The sequence below is a fragment of the Paralichthys olivaceus genome, chromosome 13 (genome assembly GCF_024713975.1).
Source record: "Paralichthys olivaceus isolate ysfri-2021 chromosome 13, ASM2471397v2, whole genome shotgun sequence".
Taxonomy (NCBI): domain Eukaryota; kingdom Metazoa; phylum Chordata; class Actinopteri; order Pleuronectiformes; family Paralichthyidae; genus Paralichthys; species Paralichthys olivaceus.
In genome coordinates this window covers 21,232,096-21,246,032 of record NC_091105.1, presented here as the reverse complement: position 1 = coordinate 21,246,032, position 13,937 = coordinate 21,232,096, and the positions used below count along the sequence as shown (strand labels likewise).

General features: G+C 40.2%; 1 long non-coding RNA gene across 1 annotated transcript in view; it reads left to right on the top strand.

The window, feature by feature from the left end:
- LOC138413574 (uncharacterized) overlaps window positions 1-13,937 on the top strand; it is a 55,265-nt gene that overhangs the window by 1,611 nt on the left and 39,717 nt on the right. The window contains exon 2 of the long non-coding RNA XR_011245948.1: window positions 20-90. This is a non-coding gene — a long non-coding RNA (uncharacterized lncRNA). The remainder of the gene's footprint in view (window positions 1-19; window positions 91-13,937) is intronic.

Here is a 13,937-nt window from a genome sequence, read left to right as displayed (position 1 = left end):
TCCTCTCTCTCACACTCAGCTCTCAGTCTGTCTCACCGCTGCGGAGGATACGGTGGAGGGGAGGCCGGGCCGAGAGGAAGACACCAAGAGGTAAAAGACGCTCGCAGTATGATTGTTACTGTTACTATTAGTTTTCGCTGCGCGCAAAGAAGCGCGTCAGCCGTAAAATTACGCGTTAGACAGCTTGATGATCTACGCGGTGCATTCACTTGCATGTTGTGTTGTATTGACAGTAAACCATGTGATTAGAGCCGCCGAACTGTAGCGCAGTCTGATATATTGCGTCCTTTGCGTCAGTATCCAATCAGACGTCTTTGCGCCGCCGCAACTGGTGCCAAGACGCATTTACACACACACCGCAAGCTACTGTAGCAGCCTATGGCAGCCTATGGCACACTTGTGAGGATTTCATCTGCACCAATCAGAGACGAGATGTAACTTTTTTATTTATTTCTGCTATTGGAAGACTGTAGAGGTGAAGATTAACCGTCATGATACTAAACTCTTCCTTTAAGGAAGCATGCACGAGGCAAATGGGCGTGTTTGCGCTTATTTACATTGTTTTATCTCCTGCCTGTGGCTCTGATATTCCACAGCCACACGCTGGTGGTGCCTTTAATAGCCATGCAGTTATTTTAATATCCATATTATTGTTCATGTGAGACTGATAAACCATATACTAATTGAGTTTTCAGTGATTTTCAGTGACCTCTGTAGTAATAATAAACATCACTTATAACTTAGATTATTTTAAAATTGATTGTAGCACCACAGTGGTGTTTGCAATAATTGTGATTTCAGTGCAGACGTGCTTTTTTCTGTCGCTGTATTAATTATTATGTCATTAGTCATTAATATGTATTTGTATCCTTTCAGTAACTGTGAGGGATTACCCTGTGTCATAGTCTTCTCTGAGTAACGGTTTCATACAGATTTTGGTAAGATATGATACTTGAAGATCATTTAAGTGTTGTGAAGTTCAGAGTGATCACATTTCCTCCCTATTGTTTTGTTTTAGTCTATTATCATGATTTTCTTTTATAGGCTTTATTCTTCTTGTGACTTTGCATTTTTTGATACAAGAAATCTCCTTTCAGAGCTAAAATAATATCTTAAGAGTTATATAAGTGATGTTAGAATGTGTCTAGTTGTTGTGGGTCTTTTCAGTAAGGTGCGGTGTGCGTGTGATGATCTAAATGTGTGTAATACTAAACTTAGTGAAACTACAGCAGCTCCTTTTCTGAATGACATGGTGTGACAGTGTTTTCATGTTTTATTTACATGTGTTCTAACTTTGTTCCACTCACCCATTAGTTGGACACATACACACACACACACACACAGTTTGATAATAGTGGACATCATGCATAAATAATGACTATTGTAGACGGGACTCTACTAAGTGGCAACTGGCTGTGATCCTGCCCTGAAAATGTGAGTGTTTTACTCTCACGTTTATCACACAGTCAGGGGGCGTTTGAATCCATCTGATCCGAAACCAGTTTTTATATCAGTGAGCTCAACCATAAATTTTCAGTTATCATATGACGACCTGCTTATCTGGCTCCAGATAAGGCGGGCTGAGATAAAAAGTGACAGCCGCCTCGTACCTGAGATGAGTGAAATTTGATCTGACTGGTCCAATCAGGCCTAATTGAAATGAATTGAATCAACCCATTTCTTCTGCTACTGTAATTAAATTAGTAGCTCGGGTGTAATTGGACATCGAGTTGGCACTCGAGAGGAGATGACAAAATGCTCATTGCTGCCACCAAAGGACTATGTGTCAGATTCATTGTGAGCGGCAGCACACCAAATGTTGGCTGACACGCTGACAAGGCTGGCGCTTTGCTGGAGGAGTCGACAAACACAACTTATTCAGATTATCTGTCAGACTGAAAACACTGCTGCAAAAAGGGGAAATGAATGGAGATGTGCACACATGTGGTTAAAGCAAACTGTATGTACAACTTTGAAATCTGAATATTTACTATAACTACAGGACATTAAATTAAGTTTATTCATTTTGTTGTCCAAAATGAAGTTTTTACTGGAGCCATAACATTTCAATTGAAACTGTTAGCTTTAGCAAATCCTGAATACAAGATGAGCTGCTCAATATACAGCAGATAACGTCATGAATGTAATAGATAAAACAATGTAATTGAATTAATAATTTACAAATTTGACAGATCAAATAAAATACTGATATCTGACATTTAATAAAACTTCAACATTTGAAGCCTAATGTACCTGCCTAACCATCCTTGATATGGATATATGATTTAGATACAGAAACATAAGAAAGTTGTCATATTTTGATGTTTGGATTGAAGGCCCTGCATCATATCATCTTGGCCCACCACACAGGAAGGGATGAGATTTTACTGCTCCAAGGCCGTGGTCATCTGTGGCTTTAATGCCATTTCCAAGAACAATGAGCAGAAAAGGGCTAAAGCTGCACTGATGACACTTAATCTCATTGGAATTCCTTGTCAGGTTTGACCTTGCAAAGATATTAGTCACTCGACAAGTGACTGTGTGTGCGGGTGTGAAGGGAGGGCTGCAGTTAGGTGATTTTCTGCTCCTCAGTGTGCATGTGTTTGTCTCTCTATGTCACATTATATGTGTCGGTGGCAAAAACAGGCCAAATGTGCAGTTGCAGGTTTTTCTAAGTGTGCCGTGATCTCCTCTGCCCATGTATCTGTCAGTTACATTTGCATGGATGTGTAGCGCTCCGATGTGTCGCTGTAGGAGGGAAAAGAGAGAGAGAGGGAGAGACAGACAGAGAGAGAGTATGCATGTGCATGAGAGCAACGAGCAGCCAGACTAGTTGGCTGCTGGGATCTGTGGCCCAGTGATGTGTGTGCCACAATGTCTGTTCAATAGAGGCCTTTGAATTTTTAAACAGCATCAGTTACTTCATATTGTCATTGTTTTGGCACCATTTGCCTTGCTTAATCCTGGTAAGTGCATATCTACACTGGCTTACTGACACTGTGTGTTTCCATGTGTGTGTCCAACAGCAGGAGCATATATATAGATTGCATATGTTGCATTATGATTCAAGGCTTTTTAAAATCATTTTACTGGTAAATGTATGTTAACCTACTGTTGCACATCCTCTGTAGTGATTAGACTAGAGTGTATGCGTGTGTGTGTGTGCGTGTACTTAATACCAGCACAAAGCTAGAGCGAGAGCAGAAAACAAAAGGTTAATAGAATTATAGCCTATGTTGTGTTAACAAAGTTCCTTTTTGAAGCTAGTCAAGTTATAATAAACACCACAAATCTATCTGGGGTCAGAAATGTGTCTTTCCCTCTGAAATGATTGACCCCTTTTGAGTCCACACTATCTTCTCGAGCATCAGTTTGATCCCTGTGTTCCCACGACAACAGCTCACACAATATGAACAAGGTGAGATCGATTGCAAGAGACTTTGAAGGCAGCAGAGTCAAACTGATCGCTGTTGTCGAGAATCAGGAATAGAATCAATCTAGTGAAGCCGAGGTGTAAAATTCAGACTTTTCTGGAGCAATCAAAAATGAAAAAGGTGACTTGTGGTTTTTACGATTCTTTTTTTTTTTTTTTACAGTTTTGACTCAATAAGCAAAACAAAATGGAAGAGCACAAGCTACATGCATGAGTGAGAGAAGTAAAAAACATAAAATGGGATGTACAATTTAATGATGAATTACAAAAAAACCTTTTTGTAAAATGACTCACAAACACAGAAAGTATACTAGGTAGGTGTTTGTTCGGAAGACATTTCAGGATTAAGTGGAATTAATGTAAGAACAAAATCACCTATAAAATAAAGCTTGTACAAGTTAAAGAAACAAAGGCCTTGATGCTGTGGAGAGGAGTTTTAGCTATACACAGATGTTCCTCCATTTACAGTATTGTGGATACACTGGCGTGTCTGCACTCCTCCGCTCTTTTCCTCTCTGTCTCCGTCTCCAGGGAGAGATATTTGCACAGGGAACCCTCCACACTATAGTTTCTATGCTCTTCGTCCTTTGTCCCCACTCTGACTTATTTATGGTAACCCGCTAATGAGCTATACAGTCTTTTGTAGTGAGAGACAGCGTGTGTAAACATTTAGATCCCCCCCCCCCCAAGTACACGGTGAGATCCACCAAATTAAAAGGCACAAAGTGAAATGAAATCTCGGAGCGACGTAACACCTGATCAAATACACAGTTACCCATGCAGTGTTTTGTGTTTTGCCGTGTTAATGCCCTATGTTGCTATCAGTCTGCCTTGTGTTTTGGAGGACTGCCAGCCAGTGGAGGAAGAACACCTATTTTGTGGAGAGGTAATTGCTACACAGTAGCCTCTGATTGCCAGGGTCTTTCACTGAGATCGGCCCTGGCTCCCTTTTCACTCGCACCGACAGCCTGATTACAAATCATCTTATTGATTTGATGAGTGCAAGATGTTTGCTAATAACTGTTCTCATACCATCTGTTAATCTTTGTTGTGATTAAAGAGGTAATCCCAATACCCATTATTCCCATTGACAAGAGCGGGGGGATCGTTCTCTTGCACAAGCTTTAGCCCCCTCACAGGCCAGGCAGGGCTGGAGGTGCTCGTATGGTGCGGCGCCGAGGATATCAGTGATCTCCGAATGCAATTGAGAAATCTGCTCCACCTTCCACATAACAAACGTGATACAAAAAAAAAATTACACCCATTGCTAAAAATCCATTACCCTGTGTAGTCAGGCAAAATGATTTTTCCTTAAATATGATAATAAATCACAGGCAGGATCAATAGCCTGCAGACCAACTGCTATGCCCTGATAACGTATCAATCAATATTTAGTATTTAGATTTTAATTAATACCTCAGCCGGGCTTGGAGCCTGTTAACACTGAGAGAAATATAATCTGTGATAAAAATGGGCTAGAATAAAGAAACTGATAAAAGAGAATGAGTTCCTCTTAGCATTCCACAGTTGTTCCTCATATCTGTCATTGATCAGTCAATTGCTTAGTTGTGATTAAGGACCCTTCAAAATCAAGCTTGGTGTGTGTGTGTGTGTGTGTGTGTGTGTGTGTGTGTGTGTGTGTGTGTGCAGTGCATAGGGGAGGTAAGGATGTGTGTTTACATGGTGACGTACTCATCGATCATGCTTTGTAGAGGGATGAGCTAAGCTTCAGTAGCACCTGCTGCAAACTGCATTAATAAGAAACCAGCTTTACACCATGTGTTGGATTACAATATGAAATATTTGAGTCAATATTGATACATTCTCATACTCATATTGATCTTAAAGATCTTTTTGGAATATGTGATGAATTGTAAACTGCTAGCAAGAGCATTTGATAGTGTTACACTGACTATTTGTCTCAATCCTAAATGTGCTAATCCTAATCTTCACACTCCTGCATGGTTGCAGGTTTCTGACAGGCACTGTCCGTTTGGCTTTGGCGGGATTATAGCTGATTCCCTGAACTTCTCTGCAGCATACAGTCAAGGCCTGCAATTAATTGGCTGTTGTGGAACTCTGACAGAAGCACTTAGGCCAATGCTTTGAGAGTGATGCATTAAAGTCATTGCAACTCAAATATGCACGCAATGACCTATCTGTAATCTTTTCTTATGGTTTTAAGTGTTAAACGCTCTACGACCAACTGCTTTTTCAATTGGATTGAGTCTTGTGGCATTGGTGAGTGGAATCCTTTTGCTATATAAAGAGATTAAAATAGATAAATATAGAACCAGACAGAATCCTCCGGCACAAGATTAATAAAACACATTGATGAACAGGATTCTGTGTTTCTCCTTTGAACTGGTACATTTGACTTGCAAGTTCAACTTTAAATAACTATAATATTAGTAACCACACACTATGAAATGAAGCTGATGAAGATGCTACTTCACCTCGGCTTCCTGTGTTGTTCTTGAATGTCAGGAAACCTTGTCCCACGCCGTTTCTTATGTGGTTTTTTACATTAGTATTATGTTGCACCATATGCACCATTTGAGAGGTGCCTGAAGGGCAGGCTTTTGGCTGAAGGCTATGGCGGGACCCTGCATGGTCCCTGGAAAGTCAAGCTGTGATGTGAGCTAACAGGACATGTGCGTGTTGCTCAGGGTTACGGCTGGATCTATGCGTTTCAAGGCTGTCTGCTGTCTAACCCCGGTCAACAGGATATTATGCCAAGGCAAGTGCTGGCCCGAGCGGCCGGTGTTTCTTTTAAGATGATCCCCGACACACACACATACACACCGACTGTCTTATTGGCACAGACAGGAAGACAGATGTCGATGTGGTTGATGCTCCAGTTACCAACAATAGAGACGGAATAAAGACGAATGTCAGAAAAATACCAGCAGAAATCCCTTGTAATGGCCAAACTAACATAAAACTCATGATACATAAGAAAAATAAGAAGGCCCTGATAAGGCAAGGAAGCATTTTCTCACTCAATATCAAAACAACCATCAACTTGTGGTTATCAGTGTTGAGCTGGCATATCAGCTTAGCTCTGTGGTAAAGCTCACACACCATGAGACTGGCCTGGATTGGCCAATCCCTAATAATCCCTTCTTACTGTTAGGTGGACAAGGTGCCAAGGGGGGCCCTGTGCAAGGCTGGCATGAGGTGTTAGCAGGGTGAGTCAGCTGCTACAAGCATTACTGTAATTAAATTAGTGTATGTTTGGTCGGACACAACAGTGAAGGTTGAAGGCTTGTATTGCAGCACATTAGCGTTATAATCTTTCATGTGAGTTTAAACTTTCTTCTTGGCAGCATGTAAAGGCTTTCTGACTTTACTTTACTCTACTGGCTGTATGTTGTTTGATTACAATGTCACTTTTGAGGCATTATAAGCATGGTTAACATAAACACATGAGGATTTCCACTGCACATTGTGTGCTACTGGGTCAGGTCTACTGTACAATCTGCTGGGTTGCTATGCAGTGCGAAAGAGAAACAAGGAGCAAAGATTTACCTCAAGTTGTACGGTGGATTAAATAAAGATCCAACATCTTTACTCCTGTCAGGGAGGGGGAGGATGGAAAGGCAGCACACTAATTTCATGAGAGGATTTATGGCCTTAATTTTGAGGAGCACGACCATTAGCAATATCACTGGTGCGAGAGTGAGGCTACCAACCGTCCTGGCAACCAAGTTATACTACTATTAACTTTAAACTTAAGTTGCTCTATTAAGTAAATATATCAAAAACTTAACAAGATAATTTGACCTGTTATAGCAGAGCTTGTAATGACAAAGTCAAGAGAAGTACCATCAACTCCTTTAGTTTTAGTTTGTGTATTTTTTTTATAGCACATTGCAGCTCATTGTTGCCATTGTATTGTTTTAGTTGAGTCTCATGCTCTCATCAGCTTCCAGCAGAGGGAAGTTGTTTTTAGTGAAAACACTTGATAAACTAACCTGGAGTGAGCACTTTGACCCAACAGGTCCTGATGGCCTTGGGTCCAGTATCCACATTATACAAACATTTTGAAATGGTATGTGGGTTCTGGCCTATCTACCAGATTTTGTATACTACATAAACCTGTAATCAAGAAGAACAGCGGGCTCTGGTTCGGGTTGCACACAAACAACAGAATGCCTGTCAGGTTATGGTCGGACTCTGTTAGTTTTGTCTTGGGCTCAAATGGGTTTGGACAGAAAATTGAGGCCCCAGCCCCGTTCTAAACCAATTACTGCTAAGCACCAAACTAGAAGGAAAAGACTGTGAAGCATTCAGCAGCTAAAGAGCTCAATATTTCCCTTAAAGGTTCAGTGTGTAAGATTTAGCTGAAAGGGATCTCTTAACAGAAATTGAATATAACTTAATCCTAGTGATGTTTTAGTGTGTTTCATCTAAATTGTACAAATAGTTTTTTTCTTTACCCTAGAATGAGCCCTTTATATTTAAATACTTTATATTTACATATGAAGCAGGTCCTCTCTACGGAGGCCGCCATTTTTTTTTTTACAGTAGTCCAAACTGGACAAACTAACCACCTGACAACTGAAGTTCACCACAGGTTGTTTGTAATGTTTGGAAGGGGAGGGTGAGGTGAGGAGTATTCAGCTGCAACATGTAACTTCACTACTAGATATCACTGAATTCTACACACTGAACCTTTAAATAGTTGGTGGAGACCAAAACAGAGCCAAAAGGAGTGTGAACATTTGATGTACAGGCACAAGTTTGACCATTTTAATGATCCTGAATCAGTGTTAATGTTACCTTCTCTGTTGAATTTGTGAATAAGAACATGTTTGTAAATTTGTGCATGATATCAAAGTAACAAGTGGATAAAATGTTATATGTGAAGCTGAGTATATTGGCAGAGGTATAGTCATTGTGAGATATACCATCTTAACCTCTGTCTAAGTCAGTGAGCAAGGTTATTGCATCTCTATATGCAGAATATTGTTGAGTTGACTTCATACATTTTGAGTTGACAAGTTTAATTGATGTGTTACATTTTACATGTTTGACGTGACATACAGGCTAAGTTGTCTGCAGTTGAAAAATAAAGACTCAAAATGCGAGGAAAGCAACGAAAACAGTGAAATGGAAAGACTGAAATGAAGTGGAAGGTGAGAATGAAGACGGTGGGCTGAGGAGGATGACGGACAGTTGCGGAGACAGGGTTGTTAGTTTATGTAGGCTGTGGGGCTGAGTCAACTGGAAAATTTTGATCACTCTAATTTACTATATCCAGTGTTGCTTCTCTCCCTGTCCAGCACTTTTATCAAGCCCTGTGAGCCCGTATTGATTTTTTTATTTTCTGCCCAGGATAAGAAGACAGAGAGTTAGGGAGCTCTGGTGAATGGAGAACTTTCCTCAGATTGCTGCTATTCTCCAGCTTATTGCATCCTGTCGTTTGTAGTTTCAGATGATGTCCAGTACGGCACGGCTGCTCCAGCCAATAAACAAGGTGACTAACAATGGAAGAGGGCGAGGAATGAAGAGAGGGAGACAGGCTAACCCCCACACCACACGCAGATAGAAACAAGGCAGGAAAAAAAGGACACGTTATCGCCAGAAGTTGCTTTTACCTTTTAACCGTTGCGTTGAAATATACTGTTCTGAAAAAGTATGCACCTAAGTGTGTGATGATCGCTGTTTTAACTTGCTTGTTTTCATAATTATGTTTTTTTTCAAATTGTTGTAGCAAGACTGAAGGATATAGAGGAGGATAAAGAATTCTAGACCTGCTTTTTTTGTGGGATGAAATGTATGTTTAATGATCCTATTGAATTAGGTAATATTTGAAAATGATGGGTAAATATGCTGTGTAATATAAAATTTAAAAAAATACTAATAACAGCTTTTTGTCTTTGAACAGTGGAGCAGAGTATGATTTATTTTTGCTTCCTTCTGTGTCCCAAAATGTGCTTTCATAGAGTCGCCATATTGGAATTTAAATCCAGGACTGAAGGCAAGAATACTATTTAACATTTTTGTATGTTCTTGTCACTGGTTCATGTCTGTCTCCCAGAGCAAAATTAATTATCACCTTTGCCCCACAGAAAATGCAATTAAAAGGTAATGTTTTTTTTTTCTCCTCCAAAATGAAACGTGACAAAGGTTTTGTCCCCAATTCATTGCTTCTTTTTTGATAATGTGTGTATCAGACAAATTGTTATAACAATTCCCTGAAATCTAAATTTTTTTGTTCTATTTTTTTCTTGTAGCTGTGCATTTGCATTTCAGAATATTAAGATATGAGGCTGTGTGTGTGTGTATGTGTATGTGTGTGTGTGTGTGTGTGTGTGTGTGTGTGTGAGAGAGAGAAAGACAGGGGGTGGGAGGAAGAGAGAGATTAGTGACAGTCTGATAAAAGATGTCTACAAAACCCTAATTAAAATTGAATACCCCTGCAAATGCAAAGCAACATGCAATCTCCAGGTATTTCATTTGGAGCAACTATCTTAGTGTGAGGCAGTTTTTTTACGTCTTTCTTCATTGCACGCAAATAGCTATCTGTGCTCTCGTTTTATTTTTCACACTTCCACATCTGCCGCCGTCTTTGTCAAACCTCACAAGTTTGCCCTTCTCTCCCTCCCTTGATGTCAGACACAATGACAAAATAAAATCAAACTGAGTAACCCGCAGTGTGTTTCTCTCTGTTCTTTTTTTCTCTCCCCCAAAACACTTCCAAGGTTCAGTTCATTAAACTGCTGAAAAAATAATTAGGGCTTCTAATGCAATAGTGAGCTCAGCGTCAAGCTCTTGTGTTTTGATAACACAATTACGCTCAACATACAAGAACAAGCTTCACTTTGTTTCTTAACAAACACTGACACTTCAACATAGGTTTCATTATTAGATCTAAGAAAAGCACTGATAAATCTATATCTAAGTATTGCTTAAAAGATAACTACTTTAAAAATGTTATTCTGAATATTGTCAGTATTTTATTTTATGTTACTGGGATACTCCCTTTTCTTGTTGTCATTCCTTGAAAGAGTTCTTGACCAAAATAACACATGTTCTGAATGAATTTCTAATTCCTGCCGTCGTCTTCTGGTCACATCTTTTAAAGCGGGGCTGTCCTTCAACTGTCTTATGCAGCTTTGTGAGGAAAACGAGAAGAGTGATTGCTCTGTACAGTGGAAAACCGGGTTTGAGATCTGACCTGTGTGTTGTGGCTGGTGTGGCACTTTCACTTCCTACTGTCTGGTCTCAGACTAGCAGCCATGTGATCTCACTTTTTCTACATCTCACTCTCTCTCTCACACACACACACACGTTTGTCAGATTTATCCACCAGTTTCTATGAATCAGTCAGACTCATACTCTTATTACTGTAACTATCTGATGTCTGCAATTAGTTTTTTGCATAAAGATGCATTTTCTCCTGCTCTAGAGGGAAACCTTTTTATTATTTTAAAATATATTTTAAACATTCTGGCATCAACAATATAGACGACTAGAGTCCTTCATAGCTGGAGAGGGGCACTAACACACAAACATGTGACAAAAATACATAACAAAATACATTGAATATGAATAGAAAAGGAAAGAAAATAAATATATATATATGAATGAAAAAGAAATAATTGCAACAGGAGATCAAATCTAAAAATAACAGTCAAGCTCTCAAATCCAGGAATTTGGGAGGGGGGTGTATGGGCATATTTTCAACCTTACACACAGAAACTAACACATATAATCATTTTTACTTGGCTGCCTGCTGAAAGAGAAAATTGCTCTGGCTTAAGCTGGCGTTTAGTCATAAGAATATGGTCAATTTGGAACGCTGCCAAAGCCTTGCCCCTGAGTCACATTACTGTATGTATGTTTTTGTCAACCCTTCCCAGAACACCAGTTGAATCATACAGCAAATAAAGAATCCCCAGAGTGCAGAGAGTTAAAGTTGGTGAGCAATGAACATGTGTCTGGAGCATGTGTTTGCCTAGCTCCAGCAAAACAGAGATGCCTTATTTTTGACCCCCTTGTTTTCCTTCTAGACAGGTACAAACTTTTCAGATAATATCTCTTCATGTTAAGCATTGATTCCTGTCATCGGGGCGTCTAATAACGAGGACCTTGCCTCGGCAATTTTGCCATATCTGCGAGGAGTGACAGGCCCATGTGTTAAAGACATGTTTACTTCACCGTGGGATCAATAAATGCTGTGTGCCAGCATGAGAAAGTACAGGCCCTCACAAGTGTTATCGATGCCTAATGTATCACATTATGAAATATACCTAGAAGGAATCTGCCCGCAAGATTAAGGACTCCTCATAGATCAATGAAGAGTATGAGCGTTAATATAGTACTGCTACTCTCCCCCTCTGGACACCCCAGGTTGTTTTTGCTCTCGGGCTGAACACTGATGCACATAGACGTGCTTTCATGTGAACTGGGGGAATTAGATTTGCCTGTTGTTGTTACAATCCAATATCTATCATTGAAGGGATTCTTTTCACTCCTATAGCCAAAGGTCTCTCATTTTCGGCACAGCAATGACAATTGCATCTCTTTTCGGGATTTTAAACTTATTAACACATTAGGAAAACCTATACTCATGGTGGCAACAGTGTGTGTGTCTGTGTGTGATAGCATCCTTGACCTTGAGAGCCAGAGTAGAAAAGGCTGTGTGTGGCTGCTTCACATTGCCAGGAAATATTCTTTCTTCAAGCGATTTCACCATTTAAGGCCGTGCTGCTGTCTTCATTCAGCTTCACGTTAACCCTTCCTCGAGCTTGCTTAGCCCCAAACTGCACGACACACCTCTGTATTTACCGCTTTCCCGTATATTCATCTCAAAGTTGCTCCACATAAACATGATGCTCGTATGCCTGGTAATTACTCTGACCACATCCAGTTGACCTCATGTGTAAAATGAACTCATAAACCTCATTTCCCACGATGCACGTCAGAACCTATATGAGCTTCTCATCTGCATATATCCCCACTGTGGAGGAAAACAGAGGCGTGTTGTCGTCCAGCTGACCCCTTGAAGTGGCCAGACGAAGGGCGGGGGGGGGGGGGGGGGGGGGGGGGGGGGAGGAGGGGTGAAGGTTGGAAAGGAAACTTGGGCCAAGGTCAAGAAAGCTAATTTGTTTCCTGTGTCCCCCTGCCGTCCCTGAGAGGCAGACCACACACTGCCCATACAAGAGGGGCTTTAATGTGGTGAGGGGTGCATAGCATGGGGTTGAGCTCATCAGCCACTGGTTTCTGTGTCACGTAGGAAGCAAAAATCTGTCTGTTATTGTTTCTAAATATCTTCTTACAAAGACTATCAAGAAAACAAATATGTAAAAATATAATATTACAGATGGGAAAGACACTGTTGGGACTTATCAGGACAACTTGAAGCTGCATATCAATATGACAACTTGACCCAGTGCTGGAAAAATATTTGAAATATGTGGCTGTGGTTTCATTAGATTTATGTAAGGGTGACCAAAATCCCATGAATTTCCAGGTTCTGATTTGAATCCTGATCCACAGACCTGAGACAAAGTTGAAGAACACAGATGAGATGAAAGAGGAAAACCAAACCATGGTTAGAAACTGAGAAACAAATCCAAGAAACTGAAAATCTTGAATCAAGAAATGATTATAATGAAAAACTAAAATCTGGCACATGGACCTGACAAGTTGCTTTACTGAGATCAGGAGCCTGGGGCTTCTTTCTCCAATACACAAGAGGGGAGATAAATTAGACCGAAACAATTACAGAGGCATTTGTGTGAGTAATAATCCAGAGGAAAGTCTTGCCTCATCATCAATGACTGGATATTGGAATTCAAGTTAAGGGCAAAGTTTTTTTTTATTAAACCACAGCACCATATTTACACTCTGCTAATCAATCATCCCATGCACCCAGAAAGTTTTCCAAATGATGCTTGTTAATTTAAAAAAGGCTACTGACTCTATTAGGAAGAGAAATTATATTGTACTATTTTCACTCGCGGGTGGTAACTTCATGACAAATAAATGAATGTCAGAAATAAATGTAGATTTTAAATGGTTCGCAAATCAATAGATCTCTTTCAGGGCAACAGCTTGTCTCTATACAACATCTTCATTAAAGGCGTAGCATTATCATATGCTGATGACGTGGGGTTGTTGTCTTCCAAGAAACAAGGACTAGAGCAGCACCTGGTCCTCCCGGAGAAGTGCTGTCCACACAGTACCCGACCACAAACATTAACAAATCTTAAATCGAGATCTTCCCAGAGAAGACCAGATCTCAACAAACCTAACATCAACTCAAATGATCTAATTAGATTAGGTGAGGCTCTAATCACAGGCTCAGGTAAATCTGGTCTGGAAATGAACTTCAACAAAAAGCAATTAGAAGAAAACTGTAAAGGTAGAAGAATTAAACATGCCGATTATATTTTAAATTGGAAATTTGTTATCCAACCATAGGAGGAGGAGTTTGGGTCACTGCATGGAAGAATGTAAAGACAGACACAAACTTCCCATTAAAATGGGG